The sequence below is a fragment of the Typopeltis vanoorti genome, chromosome 1, assembly GCF_054136105.1.
Source record: "Typopeltis vanoorti isolate ZY-2024b chromosome 1, IOZ_Tvanoo_1.0, whole genome shotgun sequence".
In the NCBI taxonomy this organism is placed as follows: Eukaryota; Metazoa; Arthropoda; class Arachnida; order Uropygi; family Thelyphonidae; genus Typopeltis; species Typopeltis vanoorti.
Genome location: NC_143549.1, coordinates 105,246,168 through 105,252,895, shown reverse-complemented (window position 1 = coordinate 105,252,895; position 6,728 = coordinate 105,246,168). Strand labels below are relative to the sequence as shown.

Sequence of the window (6,728 nt, the reverse complement as noted above, 5' to 3'; positions counted from 1 at the left end):
TATTGTTTTTTTCAATACGTGTAGATTTCTCTGTAATTGGTCTCTTCATCTTCAGCAAAAAAACTTGATCATCAGTATACAACAGGCTGTTTAATTCTTTATTTCCAATCTTAATTCCTATGATTTTGTTTTTCCTCCACTCTCTTGAAACATAGCTTACAACTTTCATTATTTTTATTCTTATAACCTACACTCAATATGTTTTGCTAACTATATATTTCATTGTAATATTCAATTTACCCTGAACTCAATAGTCACATTGGTGACTCAAAATACCCATCGATGCCTTACCCACAATTTAAAGACATTTACTTGGTCGCGATAATAATTATAGAGATCGATAAACAGGTGTTTCAGGAATGGCAACTTCTAAAACAAGAATGGTTGCCTTAAAAATTCAATCGATAATGTTAGCTGTCGTAAAAAAATAAATAAAAAAGTGCCAGACTTACGAAGCTTTTTAATGTTTGAACCAGACGTGCTCAACTTTTTTTTCCAGGGACAGACATGATACAGGGGTTTTAAACGTACCAAGCCTAACAGCAACAAATATATATATACACTCAAAGTGCATAAATGTAAAAATACTAATGTTTGTGTGAGGGATGAAATTTCCAATTAATAATAATAAGATTTATACAGCTGTAAAATATTTTTTCATTTATTCATATTTTTAAAATTTTTCATTTTTTTTAGAAATACAGAGATGGTTTTAACAATGACAACATATGCAAGCAGAAGGAATTACATTGTTCTTCGATAAGTCTAACAAAGGTTTTAAGGTAAATTCTTTCAATTGACAGCAATGACTATCGTCTATAGAGAAGAGGAAACTCTGCAAATCTGGAATTACTACCTGCATTGATATGATAAAATAAAACCTCTTTTGGAACTCTTTTGTACTCAGGTGTACGGATTGTGGTTGTATCCTTGCGATCTGGAGTAGTTAGGCTAGAAGTAGTCATTGTGGACACACAAAACACCAACAGCACAAATAGATGTAATGTAGCCTGCAGAATATAAGAAAAGGAATTACATCTATAGTTACCGAGAGAATAAGGCAAATATTAACACGGGAACAAAGTGATTATACATAAAGAAATAATAACAGTATTATCAACTTGGATAACAATTGGGAAATGACAATAGACCTATGGATTTCTATTGCTATACAGTCTAGTTATGTTTAGGATTGAATATAAGAAGCACTATTACGGGGAAGTATTAAATAAATAAAAAATAATAAAAATTTATGATATAATTTAGTGATGCAATTAGGTTGTTTTTCATTCTAGCGGTAGTTATTTCAAACATTGAAATAACTAGCGCTGCTAGACTTTGTATAATATAAGATACGGATATATCTTAACTAGCATCTGCTATACGAGACACATCAAGGATGGATTTATTTCCAGAATTTTATCTATTTAGGATAGAAAGATATCGACTACCAAAAGAGATGGATAGATATAGACCAGAGAGAGAGAGAGAGAGAGAGAGAGAGAGAGAGAGAGAGAGGAAGACCAGCTGCAAATGTGTAAAGACAAGTGAAGCCGGAACAGGCAAATGCCTAATCCTTGAAGAGAAGATGATGATGATGATCAATAAAGAAGAAGATATGACAAAATAAAAAAGAAAAAGAAAATTCTTTAAATATGAACAGTTTCGTTCAATGTCAGAAATTTGTACCATTTCTGATGCCCAATTTTTGTAATAATTAGCTTCGCTAATTATGAGGTTTGTTACCCCCCCCCCCACACACAAAAAAAAAAAACACTTTGAATAGAACAAAGAAGCAAAATAAAACCAATTAATGTTGAATATAAGTGTATATTGCGCGAAAACAATCAACTAGAGAACAGTTATATATATATATATATATATATATATATATATATATATATAAAGAAGGAAAGAAAAGTTCATGATGGCATGTACGTAATGCCGATTAAACTCTTTCACCAACAAGAAAATTTTAGGAGAAATCCTTCATCTCTATTATGGATCCCCTTGAAACCAATTTGTGATACGATCAATTATATGTAAAAAAATAGTGCAATCAATTTTTCATTCTCTGTTTAATTTGACACAAGATAGCTAAATGAAAGTCCAAGTCTCCTGATGATGTTGATAATGACCTCATTGGGAAGTCCAAGACGCTTTCCTCTCTATATTAAAGAAAATGATACATGAACTCAAAAGACATTTAAGTCACCAGGATCTTAATAAAATCCTTAACAAATAAAATAAAATAAAATAAAATAAAATAAAATAAAATAAAATAAATAATATATATATATATAATAAAATAAGTAAATAAATAAATAAATAAATATATATATATATATATATATATATATATATATATATATATATATATATATATATATATATATATATATATATATATATATATATATATATATATATATATATATATATATATATATATATATATATATATATATATATATATATATATATTTATTTACTTATTTATTTATTTATTTATTTTACAGAGTAATTGACTCGGTTAAATGACACATGTTTAAAATTATTTACTAACTTAAACACCGAGAAAAAATACAAGAGATTTAATAAGGTTTCACTACTAGTTGCATCGGAAATGCCGACTTCGTCAGGTGGACATAGTACCATGGAGAAAACAACATCTTAAAAATATGTTGTGCTTTAGACAAAACAGAGTTTAGAACAAGCAGTAGTTGTGTTTGAATTTGAGTCCGAGCGTTAGTTCTGGCGTGACTTTTCTGTCTGGCTATAATATGGTTTGCTGCAACTGCAAATGAAGCACTGTGCGTGTGAATGATATCACGAGTGCGCCAAAACTGGATTACAGCGCTATATGAATCGGACAGGCTGTAACTGAGCTTGCTGTTTAGATGATCAGGGTCGAGAGCTATTTCTTTGGATTGCAAGATATGTGTTTCTAATTCATCGCAGCATTTATGGATGTTTGAAGTTGAGTTCCGGTCTATTTGATGTTGTCCTCCTTCAACATTGGTACTGGCCGAGAAAAAAACGTGGCTGGATAGGGAACTAGCACAGCTCTGTTATTAGAAATGTCACGTTGGTGTTCTTCTAGGCGGAGAGAGATGAACTTTTCTGTCTGGCCATAATATGGTTTGCCGCAACTGTAAATGATTTTGTATACTCCTGGGAACTGAAGACGGTTGTGTTTTTCTTTAGGTTGACTGAGGTAAGATCGGAGTTTTGGAAAGGTGGATAAATATGTTTAAACATTAAGTTTCTTCAGGATTTTCGCTAATTTAGGAGAAAGAGAACTTATATATGGTAAGGAGATGTAGGCTGTTGGGTTTGAGTTATCTTCATTACTATGTTGATTATGTACACTAAGACGATTATAGATATTTTTAGGAGAGTAAGTGTTATTTAAGAAAGTCTTTTTAAGGTAACTAAGTTCTTGTTGAAGTTCCTCTTCTTCTGACAATAAGGATCTCGCCTGATGAGCTATTGTGGAAATAATTCCTAATTTTTGAGGTGGGTAGTGGTGAGACGAAGCATGTAGGTATCTATCGGTGTCTGTTGGATTTCTAATGATAGAAATTTTGAGACTATCCGTTGTTCTAGTAAGCTTTATATCTAGAAAAGCTAGAACACCATTAACTTCTGGTTCTGATGTGAAGATTATCTTTTAATGAAAATTATTTAAATGATCCAGAAAGGTTTGTAAGTTTTCTGGGCCTTTTCCTAAGTTCCCAGGAGTATACAAAATCATTTACAGTTGCAGCAAACCATATTATGGCCAGTCAGAAAAGTTCATCTCTCTCTCCGCCTAGAAGAACATCAACGTGACATTTCTAATAACAGAGTACGTGCTAGTGTCCTATCCAGCCACGTTTTATTCTCGGCCAATACCAATGTTGAAGGACGACAACATCAAATAGATTGGAACTCAACTTCAAACATCCATAAATGCTGCAATGAATTAGAAACACATATTGGAATCCAAAGAAATAGTTGTCGACCCTCCCTATCTAAACAGCAATCTCAGTTACAGCCTGCCCGATTCATATAGCGCTGTAATCCAGTTTTGGCGCACTCGTGATATCATTCACACGCACAGTGCTTCATTTGCAGTTGTAGCAAACCATATTATGGCCAGACAGAAAAGTCACGACAGAACTAACGCTCGGACTCAATTTCAAACACAACTACTGCTTGTTCTAAACTCTGTTTTGTATAAAGTACAACATATCTTTAAGTCATTTAATAATTTTAAACACACACACACACACACACACATATACGTATATTTAAATTTATATATTTACATACATATATATTTATATTTATATATTTTTATTTATTTCTCTCTCTCTCTCTCTCTCTCTCTCTCTCTCTCTCTCTCTCTCTCTATATATATATATATATATATATATATATATATATATTAATCTTTTATATATTATATTTTTATTTATATATATATTTACACACACACACACACACACACACACACACACACACACACACTAATATCCGTAAACAGTATAACAATTGCAGCGAATTACGTAATGATAAATGTGACATGCTTATAATGAATACAGGATTTGCATGAAAAGATACGAACGCATATGCGATCTAGGTCACTGAAGCAATCAAATAATACCTACGGTCATCTTTAGAAATCCTTTAATAAAGCACGCAAAACAGATTCCTCTTACCGAATTCGTCTATTCAGAGAAACGAGTTCAACTACAATATCGCAAGCTGATATGCGAATGGGAGCAACCTGTTTTGCAAGTCTGCTAACCAGACAGGTGACTACGTCACTTGGATGGGACTCCAAAAATAAGATTAGGCTTGCAGCTAGTGTAATAGCATGGAAAAGTATGAACTGACATTGAATGACCTTCATCCGTTGTACCGAAATAATCCGGTGATTGTCTATCTAGAAAGGGTAAAAAACGGCATCTACCAGGTTTGGGAAAATAATGTGTCTAAGATAGCATATTAGCATGTGCGAGCCTTTTATATAGCAAATTATCGATGCTAAGAACAAGAAACCGCATTCAATTCCCTTTGCTTTTCTTGTCTCTATACAAATAAGGGAAAAAAGACAAAAAGAAAATGGTGAAAATAAAGAGAATTTTATTATTATTATTATTATTATTATTATTATTATTATTATTATTATTATTATTATTATTCCTGACAAAACTGATACCATTTTTCAATCAGTTAGCGAACTCTGATAAAATTTTTTACTTGAGTATATTTCTTAATGTATATATAATATATATATATATATATATATATATATATATATATATAAGAAAAAAGAAAAGAAAAGAAATTGGAAAATACAAGAATCCGTATAAATTTTATTATTTTTAACTGGGAAAAAATAAAAACTAGGTACAGTAATCGATATTTTAATAGCCACGGAAACTTGAGTCTCTTATCTATTCCAAAGTTTTGATTGACACTGGGCATGCTATTTTTAAATGATTTAAATGCAAAATATATTATCTTTTATTTTTAGAAACAATAATTAAACTTATATTTAAGTTTTAATTTATATAATAATATTTAAATTTTTAAAATTAAGTTTTAAAATTCTAAAAATATTATAATATACCTTTAAATTTTTCTTATATATATTTTGAAATTATGTTGATCTGAATTTGATTTGCAGATCTATAAAATCGACTGTGAGATGCGGTGATTAACCTTTGGAGGGTAATGGATGGCAATGTTGTAGCCAATGAAGTTCTAACTGAGGCTCGGCTATTGGTGTTACCCTCCTGCCATGATCAGAGCTTTAATAGCTCAATAACACCTTATTCTTACAATGTCCTCTACAGATAACAGGGAATATGAAAAGCATTTTTGCTTCGCCCCTTTAAGCCAGTCCTTATAAGGATAAGGAAATTATGTTTTATACCTAATTATAATGAAGAACCAACGGCTTCAATTCGGCGACGTGAACTTATTTAAGTTAAGGGATATTACATCCCATATTGTTTCTTAGCCGAATAAGAAACTCAAAGAGTTTCATGCCAAATATAGAAACTATATAAAGTTTGGCGATTCCAAGCATAAGCAAATACTTGGATAGAGCAGCAACTGACCCTTGAAGGTAGTGCAAGCTGAGGCAACTCATAGAAAGGGTGGAGCAAGCTCCGATCACTATTCTTGATATTTACCCATAATGTGAACTTAACTCCTAGGAGCTGTATTATTGTTCAACATTATGCGAGAAGGCGACTACCCAGACCTCTGTCGACCTTTTTTGAGGTCTCATCAGTGAGTAGGTAGACCAAGTTTGTAGCGAACAGAACTTACATCCCTTCTATGAGAATTGCCAAGAGGTGTCCTATTAAATTACTAATTATAATGAAGAGCGAAAGGCTAAGAAACACTATGGGATATAATATAATGTCCCTTAACTTAAATAAGTTCATGTCACCGAATTGAAGCCTTTGGCTCTTCATTATAATTAGTAATTTAATAGGACACCTCTTGGCAATTCTCATAGAAGGGATGTAAGTTCTGTTCGCTACAAACTTGGTCTACCTACTCACTGATGAGACCTCAAAAAAGGTCGAAACCGGTCTGGGTAGTCACCTTCTCTAATAATGTTGAACAATAATACAGCTCCTAGGAGTTGAGTTCACATTATGGGTAAATATCAAGAATAGTGATCGGAGCTTGCTCCACCCTTTCTGTGAGTTGCCTCAGCT

General features: G+C 31.9%; 1 long non-coding RNA gene across 2 annotated transcripts; it reads right to left on the bottom strand.

Annotated features, from left to right (window-relative positions):
* Positions 1–766: 766 nt before the first annotated feature.
* Positions 767–4,736, bottom strand: LOC150110286 (uncharacterized). Of its 2 annotated transcripts, XR_016548316.1 has the most exons (3): positions 4,656–4,701; positions 2,139–2,168; positions 767–1,010 (listed from the first exon to the last, which is right to left on the bottom strand). It is a non-coding gene; the product is annotated as an uncharacterized LOC150110286 (long non-coding RNA). The 2 variants fall into 2 exon arrangements; XR_016548317.1 differs by lacking the exon at positions 2,139–2,168 and having other exon boundaries at positions 4,656–4,736.
* Positions 4,737–6,728: the final 1,992 nt, after the last annotated feature.